General features: G+C 42.0%; 3 pseudogenes; all 3 read right to left on the reverse strand.

Moving 5' to 3' along the window:
* Positions 1 to 7,574: 7,574 nt before the first annotated feature.
* Positions 7,575 to 7,694, reverse strand: LOC141270095 (5S ribosomal RNA; annotated as a pseudogene).
* Positions 7,695 to 8,315: 621 nt separating this feature from the next.
* LOC141268440 (5S ribosomal RNA) lies at positions 8,316 to 8,435 on the reverse strand (annotated as a pseudogene).
* A 921-nt stretch (positions 8,436 to 9,356) lies between these two features.
* Positions 9,357 to 9,476, reverse strand: LOC141268519 (5S ribosomal RNA; annotated as a pseudogene).
* Between the last annotated feature and the right edge of the window lie 5,043 nt (positions 9,477 to 14,519).

Consider the following 14,519-nt stretch of genomic DNA (forward strand, 5'->3'; position numbering starts at 1 on the left):
TTCCTTGCCTTCCTTGCCCTGAGGTTAGCTCTTTGTCAGCGTCTGGCTTGTTTACACCAGGTTCTTTGCAGAGAAACATGTTACTTCTGCTGGCCCTCGCTAGGCGGCCGGCATCCGAATCCTTCCCTGGACACCTGCTGAAAGCCTGGCCCCTTCACGGCCCCGGGTGCTTTTAACGCCATCATTTCCACACGGCAAGCTGCGGAGTCAATAAGCACTCCTAGCCGTGGCAAGGAGCTCGGTGTCAGGCCTGAGTGAATTCGGTGGGGTAGCGTACTTAGCTGCCAACTGGCTCAGAGGCCTTGGGGCTTCCATCATCTAAGTTACTTAAGGTCGGTGTCCGGCAAGGCGCCGTTCCATGCTAGTCGAGCTGGGCAGTAGGGTAAAACGTCATCAAAAATGTCTACAGCACCCGGTGTTCCCAGGAGGTCTCCCATTCAAGTACTGAAAAAAAGAAAAGAGAATGAATGTGTGCACTTGTGAAAGGGAATGGAAAAAAGGCATAAAAGAGAGTGCCCCCTGCTGGTTGAAGGAAGGAAAAAGCAAAAGCCTACAGCACCTGGCATTCCCAGGCCGTCTCTGTTAAATGGTTAATTATGGAAATTCATTTGGAATGTTAATCGATAATCATTTTTCTGAGTTCTATGCCTCAGCCATCGTGTCTAGTTGACATGCGCTATTTGTGTGTGTATTTTTGGTTCACTACCATATGTAGAACAGGTGTCCATACGACTGGCTATAAAAGCCCATGGTACAGAAAGGGGGGGCTCTCTTGCTCTGCCCACCCCACAAGACACAGAATCTTCATGCTGAGAAGCAGATGACATGTAGGCCTGGACACATGCTGGACAAAGACATGATTTACCAGCCAGGATCCAAGGAAAGATGGGTGAATCTCAACAATTAAGCTAATTATGGAGAAATGGACAATTACTTTATCACTAATTATTGTATGTACCTGCTGCAATCTGATTCTTTTTAATGGACAATCCAAGAATAAATAGATACATTTTTTTATAAGAATATCGTGATATTGATACTTTGAGAAGTCCTCAGTAGAAAAAAATAATACAGGAAGAGTATTATTTTACAATGGTGAGCCAGCCAGTCCTGTTTTTTTGTTTTTTAAATTAAGTAAGTGAATTTCTTCCGTGAACAAGGGGGGAGTCCTGACGAGCTGAACAGCTGTTGTTCACGTGTCAGTAAATTCACTAGTTTGTCACGAGATGCAGAAAGGACCTACAGACTGAGGAAAGACAGGAAGCAGAGGTACTAACAAGGAACAGAATCACACAGGAAAAGAATCAGACGAACTGAAGACAGGACGTGCTGATAAAGAGAAGCCAAGGAATCTTAAGGTAAGCAAAATATGGATATAATTTCTTCTTTTGCTAAACAAAGTAATATTAATTTCAAAGGTAATGTAGGAGATGACATAGAAGTTTTGTGGCTCAGTTTATACAAAGAATGTGAATTGCAGAATTTACAGTTAACTTCTAAATTGGTAAATAGAGACAAACAGAAATTGAGAAATATTCTACATTTGGTAGATTTTTTTCATAGTCTTGTGTTAGAGATTTCTAAGCAGGAAAATAGTGTAGAAGTGTCAGACGGTGATACTGATTCTGACTGTAATGTGGAAAATGAACAAGAAGTAAGACACGTGTCTGTAACTGAAGGTGACCTTGGGTCTGACCAAGAGACGGACATACAGAAACCTGACATGGGAGGAGACATGACTGACATACGAGAAACCGACATACTAGGTGATGTGGGAGGAGACGTGAGTGACGTAGGAGGAACGGACGTACAAGAGCCACTAAAAATATCAGAGAATTCTGGAATTACCCAGCTCAACTCCAAATTAAAATGAGGAAAAATTTGCTGAAATTATACAAAATCATGCCAAAATATGATGTCAAAATCCATGCCTGTAGAAATTCAGAGACATTTGAGAGCTTCTCTGATAAGTTTGATTTATCCAATGAGGAGAGGAATCAATTATTTAAAATATGGATTCCTGTGACATTGTCCAGACGTTTACATTTAATGCCCTGTGAAAATGACTCTCCTAATGGATGGGAAAATGATTCGGACAGATTAAGATATTTGATTTATTGTGTCACAAAGGATTTTCCCAACATAGAAGATCTGCAGAAACTAAGGATTGGTAGGAAGGAATGTACATATACATTCATGTCTATATTTGAACGGTTGTACAAAGCTCTCATCAAAAATGGAAAAGTACAACATATGATAACAACTTTTGTACAAAAATTCAAATTCCTAAATTCAGTTTCCCAAGTTATGGCATCACAAAAAAATTCATTATTTGAATGAGCGCAGATGCTGGATTTTGTTAGAAAACATGAGAATCGTGAAAAGAAAATAAATCAAGCTAAATTTATAAAACCAGGAAAGGTAAAATCATACCAAAAGCCAATATCAAACTCTCCTAGACTGAGTCATCCCCATAGTGAACTCTATCAAATACGCAGAAGATTTCATATATGTTATAAGCCATATCAGCCAGTGCAAAGATCCATCTCTCCACAGAATGAGTTAATTCTCAGTCAGAACTGTGATTCTCTAAAAAGGAAAATGGCTGAAACTGATGGACAGAGACAGGTGAGACGACCAACTCACTGTGACGTCATGGAATGTGGACAGAAGAACAAGCAGTTCTCTGAGGTTTTGAAGGATAGAAAAATGTCTTTCCTAAATAGGGCGTTCCTGGAGATATTTGAGAGAGACAGAAGATTTGGTTTAGGGAGTGGCTAAGGAAAAACTGTAATTATAATGTTGTATCAAAATGTAATACAATGTCTCAATATTTATTTATAATCTCATACAGTAAAATTGTAGTTACATAGTTTCTAATAGTTTATATATATATATATATATATATATACACTTGTCTAAGTAGAGATTGCGTATAATTGTATTTATATATACGTTTATAAAATACATATATATATATTAATTAATAAATTAGAACTTCATATATATAAATTTAAGTAGCAATATTTTGAATTACATTAGAACCAAATAATATATGTATAAGATATTTAAATAATTCTGTTTCTGTATGAATTTGATATTTAATTTTATTTTCTTATATTTCCTTAGAGTTTTCATTCCAAAGCAGGATTTGATCAAAGAACTCTAAAATGGATTTATTTCTTTATTCACACAGGAAGTGAAAAAATTGCATGATTTTATGTGTATAACATTTTAAAATAATAACAATATATCTAGTTGAAATATAATATATATGTAATACTTATTAATTCTTTTGTGTTGCTAATATTTTCTGTGCATGAAGTGTTCGTGCAAATTAAAGTAGCTTTACAGCATGACGTGTGACAGCTGCGGCCTTTGAACTTTGAGCTAATAGTATAGGATCCCATTCATTCTATTTTCAACTGATGTAACTTAAGACCGGGCAGCCAGTGAAAAAAGAATCTAAGACAAGAGTTTTTTCAAGTGTCTGAAATTCCAGTGACTTACTCTCATATTATATAATATGTACTTGGGGAATATTCAAAGAAATATAAAGATATTCAATTGATATGGCAATGCGCATTAATAAATTTGGATACAACAATTTTGGGTTAAATATATATATATCTAAAACTTCATATGTGGAATGTTTGAGTTGAACAGATCTGTGAATGTCAGAGTGAAGGTGACAGATGAGTAAATCAGCAGCTGCTAAGTGTGATTGATGTGACAGAGGCCTCGTATGTTTGTATGTTTAAAAAAAAAAAAATGTTTCTTTATGTGAAGGTACAAAAATATATTTAATTCTGAGGAAATTATAATACATAATTAGGTATTATCTACATATATATATTTCTATATTTCTTTAATAATTATTATTTCTTGATTTAACTAATAGTGGATAAGGGCAACCACACATCAAAATGGTTTACAAAGCAAATTTATATTTAGAATAATTTTCCACATGATAATATTCTTGAATAACTATAATATTATTTTTAATGGTTACCTAAATAGGTACACACCTCTCTTTAGTCAAATCTATGCTACTCATCGATATGAAATTTATGCACAATATTTCTAGAAGAATAATTATTTTTAATTGGGTTCTGATATATACATAAATTTTATAAAATAATATTTTTGGTATTAAGGGGGAAAATGTGTTTTTGATCCTGATTACATAATCACTTTTGATCAATACTTATTTTCCACACATTTTAATAAAGAAGAAATAATAATAAGGTACTATGGTATAATTAAGAACGGTATTACATGCAAAGTTGCATAATTTAATATTTTTTGGTGGTACAATTTTATGACAAATATGAAATCATCCAGATAATGGAGATATAAGGGTATTTTTTATGGAGAATATAATTACTCTGCATTTGTCATTAAAATTTAAAGGCCTTATTTTTATTTTTATTCTTATTTTTACTCTTAATTTTATTTTTCATTTTTAAAATTTTATTCTTACTTTATACTTCTTATTTTTCTATTTTTTTCATTTTTTTATTCTCATTTGATTTTATTTCAGTTCAATATCTCAATTGAGAAAACACATTAATATTTAATAAAGTAATGTCTAATACAAGAGTATTGCTTCATTAAATATATATTGCTAAGGAAAAAAATGTTTACATTTTCTGAGTAAACACAACAATTCATTCATTCATTTATTCATTCATTCATTCATTCATACATTCAAATATTTATTCATTTTGGTTCAGGAGTATACATTCTTTGATATTATTGGTTTAATAAAGATATAAAAACTTGTTTTTTTAAAATACACTGACACCTATGGGTTGGAGAAGGTAATTACACCTATGACATAAAAATGTTCTATCATATGGAGAACTTGATTGATAATGAATTATTATCTATTATTGTTTATTATTCCAAACATAATTTATTTTAATATTTTGATAATAATTAGATGGATATTACTGATTGCTATGGTACGCTGTGATATTATAGGTTAGGAAAAACTGCCAGATTTGGTATGAGATTAGGGAATGAAGACTTCAATCAAGACATCGCAATTATGAATTCTATCTTAATAAAGACTTTTAATTTTTATAAATCAAAGAGATTCTCAAAAGTTACAAGAAGAAGCAACTGATATCCGGACGTCTCAGAAGGTAACAGGTGTGAATGCTGAGTGTTATAATAGACTGTGTCCATTACATACAATACAATTCACACCACTGATCACCAGGACGGCAGAGGACGATGATCCTATATGTACTGTGTTGTGTTCAAGTTTCATCACGTTCCACTGGTTTCTTATCACCTGCAACGCTTCAATGAAAGCTGGTGAACAGGTAATACCTGGCATATGTGTCCTGTATATAAAGGACTGAGTACTGGTTATGGTGCTATATAAAGCAGGAAAGTGTCAAGTTAACCCTTGCTTTACTGACCAAAGACGTCACATCTGTTCCAAAAGTGACACGAGACCAGTGCGGACACACGGAAGATTCCAAAGACGATCCAACGTAAGTCCAGGTGACACTGCACAGATATTAAAGCTACATTTCATCCATGGACTTTGTTTTCTTATCAACTGACACACATGATCTTTCTAATAAAGAGTACAGTTTATGGACTGAACAATAATGAACACAATTATGGACTGTACAATATCTACATGCTGTAATTTATTTCAAAGTAGTTTTCATCTAAAGACTGTGTTATAAAAGAACCAAGAAGAAGACGAGACGACGACCCGATGACATCAGATGATGACGATTGAACCCGCGATTGCTTCAATTTAGATATAGGGAAGTATAATTATACATATTAAATGAATATTAGTCGCGGCTTACCATAACATGAATTCACATCATTATATAACAATAATCCGATATTGATACTATTATTACTATTATTATTATTATGGAAATTTAATGATATTGCCAAGGAAGAAGGAAAGAAAAAATGATTGATGAATGTATCTTCTTTTGAGAAATTTCAGTTAAAGTCCTTTTATTCTCAAAAAAGGGGGAAATGTTAAATGGTTAATTATGGAAATTCATTTGGAATGTTAATCGATAATCATTTTTCTGAGTTCTATGCCTCAGCCATGTTGTCTAGTTGACATGCGCTATTTGTGTGTGTATTTTTGGTTCACTACCATATGTGGAACAGGTGTCCATACGACTAGCTATAAAAGCCCATGGTACAGAAAGGGGAGGCTCTCTTGCTCTGCCCACCCCACAAGACACAGAATCTTCATGCTGAGAAGCAGATGACATGTAGGCCTGGACACATGCAGGACAAAGACATGATTTACCAGCCAGGATCCAAGGAAAGATGGGTGAATCTCAACAATTAAGCTAATTATGGACAAATGGACAATTACTTTATAACTAATTATTGTATGTACCTGCTGCAATCTGATTCTTTTTAATGGACAATCCAAGAATAAATAGATACATTTTTTTATAAGAATATTGTGATATTGATACTTTGAGAAGTCTTCAGTGGAAAAAAATAATACAGGAAGAGTATTATTTTACAGTCTCCCATCCAAGTACTAACCAGGCCTGACCCTGCTTAGCTTCCAAGATGAGATGAGATAAGGCATGTTCAGCGTGGTGTGGCCGGAGGCAGAGACAAGCCTCTCACTTGCTGCATTTCTACTTTGACGTCTGGCTGCCGGCTGCCCTTTCCAGTGCTCAGCAAGACCAGGTCATTTTGTGCTTTCCCTTCTCTTCAATTTTTTTGCTGGCTTCCTTAAAAGGTCTTGTAGACACAACGCCCCACTCAGAGCCGCTGAGCTCACTGATCGGCTGCAGCGCTGTCGATGGAACGTCAGCTTCACGGCCAATGCCACAGGCCGGGAGCAGAGGCGAGACTCACCGGTAGACCCGGGTAGGGTGAGTAGAGCGCGGTTAGTTGCTTTCTAATAGTCTGCAGCCGGGGATTAACTTTTAATGAAAGGGAACAATCCCTTTGACTGTCTGCAGCGCGCCACACCTAGGAAGCGCACTCTCACCCACAAGCCAGCATGCACATGTGCTCGCACGTGACAACACCCCCTATCTGCCCCTACAACCTCTCCGTCACCATGCGTCAGACTCTACTGCCTGTTTTATGATTTCAGGGATCTAGCAGGAATCATCCCCCCCCCTCCCCAATTCCTTCCGCACCTTCCGCACCTTCCTTGCCTTCCTTGCACTGAGGTTAGCTCTTTGTCAGCCGTCTGGCTTGGTTACACAAGCTTCTTTGCAGAGAAACATGTTACTTCTGCTGGCCCTCGCTAGGCGGCCGGCATCCAAAACCTTCCCTGGGCACCTGCTGAAAGCCTGGCCCCTTCACGGCCCCGAGTGCTTTTAACGCCATCATTTCCACACGGCGAGCTGCGGAGTCAATAAGCACTCCGAGCCGTGGCAAGGAGCTCGGTGTCAGGCCTGCGTGAAGGCGGCGGGGTAGCGTACTTAGCTGCTAACTGGCTCAGAGGCCTTGGGGCTTCCATCATCTAAGTTACTTAAGGTCGGTGTCCGGCAAGGCGCCGTTCCATGCTAGCCGAGCTGGGCAGTAGGGCAAAACGTCATCAAAATGGTCTACAGCACCCGGTGTTCCCAGGAGGTCTCCCATCCATGTTCTGTCTGAGCCCAGCCCTGCTTTGCTTCCGAGATCAGATGAGATCAAGTGTATCCAAGGTCGTATGGCCAGTAGACGCTGCTCGATCCATCGCCCGGCCAGCCTTTCTTAGGATCGCTTGGTGGCGAGCAATCTGGCCGCGACGAGGCGGGCTCCGAAGGGTCCATGCAAAGGCTGTGCCATCCCTACAGGTGTGTTTTGTTTAGCAGTGATTCACCCGACGCATCAGGTGTCTTCAAAAATGTCTCGGCGCAGAGTCTCCATCAGGCTAAACCCTTCATCGCGGTAATGTGACAGAAAGAGCAAGCTGGACCCGTACCTTGGGGGCGGAGCGAGACGTCCAGGGGTGAATGAACGAAGAGGGTGAGATGGTTGCCAGTGACTTTGAGCTGCTCTTCAGGGGGGAGGGTCGTGTTGCCTGCAAAGGTCTTCTGCTTGGGGTTACCGGTTGTTGCCTCCAGCCACGCGGGAGACGCTGGTCCTGGTGAAAAGGAGCCTAGTATTAAAAGTAAAGAAGCAACAATGCTGGAGGCCCACGTTGATAAGAAGGATGCTGGTATTTTGCAGAGATGAAATAGCGCAAGAGAGAAAGCAAATGAAAAAAAGAAAAGAGAATGAATGTGTGCACTTGTGAAAGGGAATGGAAAAAAGGCATAGAGGAGAGTGCCCCCTGCTGGTGGAAGGAAGGAGAAAGCAAAAGCCTACAGCACCTGGTATTCCCAGGCAGTGTCCCATCCAAGTACTAACCAGGCCCAACCCTGCTTAGCTTCCAAGATCAGACAAGATCAGGGCGTGTCCAGTGTGGTGTGGCCGTAGACGTAGACAAGTCTCTCACTTGCTGCTTTTCTACTTTGACGTCTGGCTGCCGGCTGCCCTTTCCAGTGCTCAGCAAGACCAGGTCCTTTTGTGCCTTCCCTTCTCTTCAATTTTTTTGCTGGCTTCCTTAAAAGGTCTTGTAGACACAACGCCCCACTCAGAGCCGCTGAGCTCACTAATCGGCTGCAGCACTGTCGACGGAACGTCAGCTTCACGGCCAATGCCACACGCCGGGAGCAGAGGCGAGACTCACCGGTAGACCCGGGTAGGGTGAGTAGAGCGCGGTTAGTTGCTTTCTAATAGCCTGCTGCCGGGGATTAACTTTTAATGAAAGGGAACAATCCCTTTGACTGTCTGCAGCGCGCCACACCTAGGAAGCGCACTCTCACACACAAGCCAGCATGCACACATGCTCGCACGTGACAACACCCCCTATCTGCCCTACAACCTCTCCGTCACCATGCGTCAGACTCTCCTGCCTGTTTTATGATTTCAGGGCCCTAGCAGGAATCACCCCCCCTCCCCAATTCCTTCCTTGCCCTGAGGTTAGCTCTTTGTCAGCCATCTGGCTTGGTTACATAAGCTTCTTTGCAGAGAAACATGTTACTTCTGCTTGCCCTCGCTAGGTGGCCGGCATCCAAATCCTTCCCTGCGCACCTGCTGAAAGCCTGGCCCCTTCACGGCCCCGGGTTCTTTTAACGCCATTATTTCCACACGGCGAGCTGTGGAGTCAATAAGCACTCCTAGCCGTGGCAAGGAGCTCGGTGTCAGGCCTGCGTGAATTCGGCGGGGTAGCGTACTTAGCTGCCAACTGGCTCCGAGGCCTTGGGGCTTCCATCATCTAAGTTACTTAAGGTCGGTGTCCGGCAAGGCGCCGTTCCATGATAGCCGAGCTGGGCAGTAGGGCAAAACGTCATCAAAATGGTCTACAGCACCCGGTGTTCCCAGGAGGTCTCCCATCCAAGTACTGTCCAAGCCCAGCCCTGCTTTGCTTCTAAGATCAGACAAGATCGGGCGTATCCAAGGTGGTATGGCCAGTAGACGCTGCTTGATCCATCGCCCGGCCAGCCTTTCTCAGGATCGCTTGGTGGCGAGCAATCTGGCCGTGACGGGGCGGGCTCCGAAGGGTCCATGCAAAGGCTGTGCCATCCCTACAGGTGTGGTTTGTTTAGCAGTGATTCACCCGCCGCATCAGGTGTCTTCAAAAATGTCTCGGCGCAGGGTCTCCTGCAGGCTAAACCCTTCATCGCGGTAATGTGACAGAAAGAGCAAGCTGGATCCGTAACTTGGGGGTGGAGCGAGACGTCCAGGGGTGAATGAAGTAAGAGGGTGAGATGGTTGCCAGTGACTTTGAGCTGCTCTTCAGAGGGGAGGGTCGTGTTGCCTGCAAAGGTCTTCTTCTTGGGGTTACCGGTGGTTGCCTCCAGCCACGCGGGAGACGCTGGCCCTGGTGAAAAGGAGCCTAGTATTAAAAGTAATGAAGCAACAATGCTGGAGGCCCACGGTGATCAGAAGGATGCTGGTATTTTGCAGAGATGAAATAGCGCAAGAGAGAAAGCAAATGAAAACAAGAAAAGAGAATGAATGTGTGCACTTGTGAAAGGGAATGGAAAAAAGGCATAGAAGAGAGTGCCCCCTGCTGGTGGAAAGAAGGAAAAAGAAAAAGCCTACTGGACCTGGAATTCCCAGGTGGTCTCCCATAGAGATGAGCGTTGTTCTACTCGAACTGTTCGGCAATCTCAAATTCGAGCTGTTTTGGACGGTGTTCGAGCCGTTCGGCGAACACGAACAATTTGAGAAAAATTCGGCTGTTCGAGGTTATGTTCGATAACTGTTCGTGCACCAAAATCATAACTGGATTTTTTCTCAGTAATGATGAAAATTAATGTTAATACGCAGTTTGAGTGTACAGCGGGGTGGGGGGAGGGGCAGGGGATGGATCTCTGCAGGAACAATGAAGATCTCCATTTTTTTTTCTCTTTCCCGCATTTACAGTGGGGAGGTGCAATCTGTCAGCCTATCAGCAGCGCACACACGGAGCGAAGTGTTTTTTTTCACACAAGCAAGGGCATGTGTCATTGGCAGTGTATGTCACATGTCCTTGCCCTATAAGACCAAGCCATTTTCCCCGTCGCCACCATTTTCTCACTGCTGCAGCTGCGTGTTAGACGGCACCGCTGTTGCTGTGTGCACTATACCTTGTTAATTTCAAGCCAATTTTCGCACAAATATACAGATAGCTTGGGAGTAGGGAATAGTTGTGATTGCAGTCCTTTTAAGGACTAGGTTACAGCATTTCCTACGACTTTTATCAGGCAGGTCTGTGCTCTTAAATAGATAGGTTGTGGGAGTAAAGACTAATTGTAATTGGAGTCCTTTTCAGGACTAGGTTACATCAGTTCCTATCAGTTTTTGCCAGGCAGGTCTGTGCCAGTGCTGTGCAAGTTTTTTTCACAGCATTTGGCTGAATCTAGCAAAGCTAATCCTTTTTGGCCTATTGCAGAGTGTGTTAGTCAGTGGAGTAGCCTATCTGTGTTGCAAGATATACCACCTGTGTATAGAATACCAATTTTTTTACTGCACCTAGTGAAGTAAAATCTTTTGGGCATAGCATCATTCTAAACTGAATCTAATTTTTTTCTGCATCTAGCTCTGAAAAAATATTGGGCTTCTAGCTGTGTGTGGGTCTTGTTCTATTAATCCATCTATACTGACCTCCATCAGGTTGCAAACTGAATATAATTTTTTTCTGCATCTAGCTCTGAAAAAATATTGGGCTTCTAGCTGTGTGTGGGTCTTGTTCTATTAATCCATCTATACTGACCTCCATCAGGTTGCAAACTGAATATAATTTTTTTCTGCATCTAGCTCTGAAAAAATATTTGGCCTTCTAGCAGTGTGTGGGACTTGTTCTATTAGTCCACCTATACTGACCTCCATCAGGTTGCAAACTGAATATATTTTTTTCTGCATCTACCTCTGAAAAAATATTGGGCTTCTAGCTGTGTGTGGGACTTGTTGTATTAGTCCATCTATACTGACCTCCATCAGGTTGCAAACTGAATATATTTTTTTCTGCATCTAGCTCTGAAAAAATATTGGGCTTCTAGCTGTGTGTGGGTCTTGTTCTATTAATCCATCTATACTGACCTCCATCAGGTTGCAAACTGAATATAATTTTTTTCTGCATCTAGCTCTGAAAAAATATTGGGCTTCTAGCTGTGTGTGGGTCTTGTTCTATTAATCCATCTATACTGACCTCCATCAGGTTGCAAACTGAATCTAATTTTTTTCTGCATCTAGCTCTGAAAAAATATTGGGCTTCTAGCTGTGTGTGGGTCTTGTTCTATTAATCCATCTATACTGACCTCCATCAGGTTGCAAACTGAATCTAATTTTTTTCTGCATCTAGCTCTGAAAAAATATTGGGCTTCTAGCTGTGTGTGGGTCTTGTTCTATTAATCCATCTATACTGACCTCCATCAGGTTGCAAACTGAATATATTTTTTTCTGCATCTACCTCTGAAAAAATATTGGGCTTCTAGCTGTGTGTGGGACTTGTTGTATTAGTCCATCTATACTGACCTCCATCAGGTTGCAAACTGAATATATTTTTTTCTGCATCTAGCTCTGAAAAAATATTGGGCTTCTAGCTGTGTGTGGGTCTTGTTCTATTAATCCATCTATACTGACCTCCATCAGGTTGCAAACTGAATATAATTTTTTTCTGCATCTAGCTCTGAAAAAATATTGGGCTTCTAGCTGTGTGTGGGTCTTGTTCTATTAATCCATCTATACTGACCTCCATCAGGTTGCAAACTGAATATAATTTTTTTCTGCATCTACCTCTGAAAAAATATTGGGCTTCTAGCTGTGTGTGGGTCTTGTTCTATTAATCCATCTATACTGACCTCCATCAGGTTGCAAACTGAATATAATTTTTTTCTGCATCAAGCTCTGAAAAAATATTGGGCTTCTAGCTGTGTGTGGGTCTTGTTCTATTAATCCATCTATACTGACCTCCATCAGGTTGCAAACTGAATATAATTTTTTCTGCATCTACCTCTGAAAAAATATTGGGCTTCTAGCTGTGTGTGGGACTTGTTGTATTAGTCCATCTATACTGACCTCCATCAGGTTGCAAATTGAATATAATTTTTTTCTGCATCTAACCCAGCCAGTAGTTTTGGCCTAATACCACAGTTTGGCCACTCAGCTCTGCTCGGTTACCATCCATTGTTTTTTTGTGCAAACAACTCCAGAGTTGTGAATTAGTTAACCACCAAAATGAGTGGAAAAAGGCCTGCTGCTGGTGGAAAGGGGAATAGGCGTGTTGGGAAGGGTAAAAAAGGTTGTGTCCGTGGGGTAGGTGTTAAAGCAACAGTAACATCTGCAGAAGAAAGACCATCTTCCAGCCAAACTAAAATGTCTACTTCTTTTAGCGGACAATGTGATAAGATCACTTTCTTACGGCCACGCCAATCGCTACAAATTCCAGATGAGGCACAAAAACAGCAGGTGCTTCAACGGATATCAAGTGCTCCTTTAAGTGGGCTCTCCTCCACATCAACTTCAACATCACAAATACTCCAGTCCTCAAAGGTGTCACCCAAATCGCACTTGCTTCCTCACAGCTCCCAAATCTCCAGCTGCCCGTCTGAGTATGAGGTAGAACAGATGGTTGAGTCTGCAGAGCTGTTTACTCATACTATAGCCTGGGAATCAGAGGTCGACTCCAGCGCTTCTGTGAATCCAGACGAGGAAATGATCTGCACTGATGCCCAGAATCTTTATGAGTCGGATCCAGGACCAGACGCAGAAGGTTCTGACCATAATGTAGACCCTCATTCCCAAACTGTAACTCCTGTTGGTGGAGACAATGAGGAAGACGATGATAAGACTCAAATACCTGATTGGAGCGACAACTTTAGTTTTTTGTCAGGGCAGGAACAGGTTGGCTCTGAGGACGACGGGTGTGATAACACACAGGGTAATGATGATGAGGTTGGAGATCCCACTTACTGTCAACCCACAGTCAGCCAAGAGATGAGGTCAGCAGAGGAGGTGGAGGAAGATGCTAGTGACGACGAGGTCAGGTTGCGCCTTCCTGGACAGAGACGTAGTACTGGAAGCGCGTCAACAACTGCATCCTCAAACATAACTCTGCCTCTCACCACAAGTCGTGGTGGCTCTTCAGGTCGCATGGGTGCTAAGCCTTGCATAGCCTGGGCATTTTTTCAGATCGATAAAGATGACCCAACTCGTGTTATCTGTAACATTTGTCAGCAAAAGCTAAGTAGAGGCCAAAAAATACATAGTTTGAGTACTTCATGCATGAACCGGCACATGGACATGAAGCATAAGTTGCAGTGGGAAGCTCAGTGTGCTACAATGCGGCCTAGCCGGCCGGGCCAACCACCGTCTGCCATATCTTGTGCATCCGCGGCCTCTTCATCCTCTGTGACTGGGGGTACAGCAGTCACACCTGTTTTGGGGCGCAGACCTGCCACCTCTTTACCCGCAACAGCCAGCGTGATTGGCAGGTCATCATTTTCTTTGGAGGTGGGAACACTAGCTGGTGTTGAGCGCTGTCCGACATCGATAGCACCACCTTTGGATCAAGGCAACCTAACATGTCCACTTGCATCTTCCTCACAGACCGGCAGTTTGCCGGGGACACCCTTATCAACCCCGTCTAAGCACAATAGCCAGCCCTCGGTCCCTCAGATGTGGACAAGTAAAAGACCATTTCCTCCTAGCCATGAGAAAGCTAAGAGGTTGAATTTCACCATCTGCAAGCTCTTGGCTACAGAAATGCTGCCTTTCCGCCTGGTGGACACAGAGGATTTTCGAGACCTTATGTCCGTCGCAGTGCCCCAGTACCAGATGCCCAGTCGGCACTACTTCTCAAAGAAAGGTGTGCCTGCGCTCCACCAGCATGTCGCACATAACATCACCGCTTCTTTGAGAAACTCTGTGTGTGACAGGGTGCATTTCACCACAGACACTTGGACGAGTAGGCATGGACAGGGGCGTTACATGTCGCTGACTGGGCACTGGGTAACTATGGTGACAGCAGGACAAGG

Source organism: Phyllobates terribilis, unplaced genomic scaffold, assembly GCF_046119375.1.
Source record: "Phyllobates terribilis strain yellow unplaced genomic scaffold, ASM4611937v1 Scaffold_4__5_contigs__length_816908805, whole genome shotgun sequence".
Lineage (NCBI taxonomy): Eukaryota > Metazoa > Chordata > Amphibia > Anura > Dendrobatidae > Phyllobates > Phyllobates terribilis.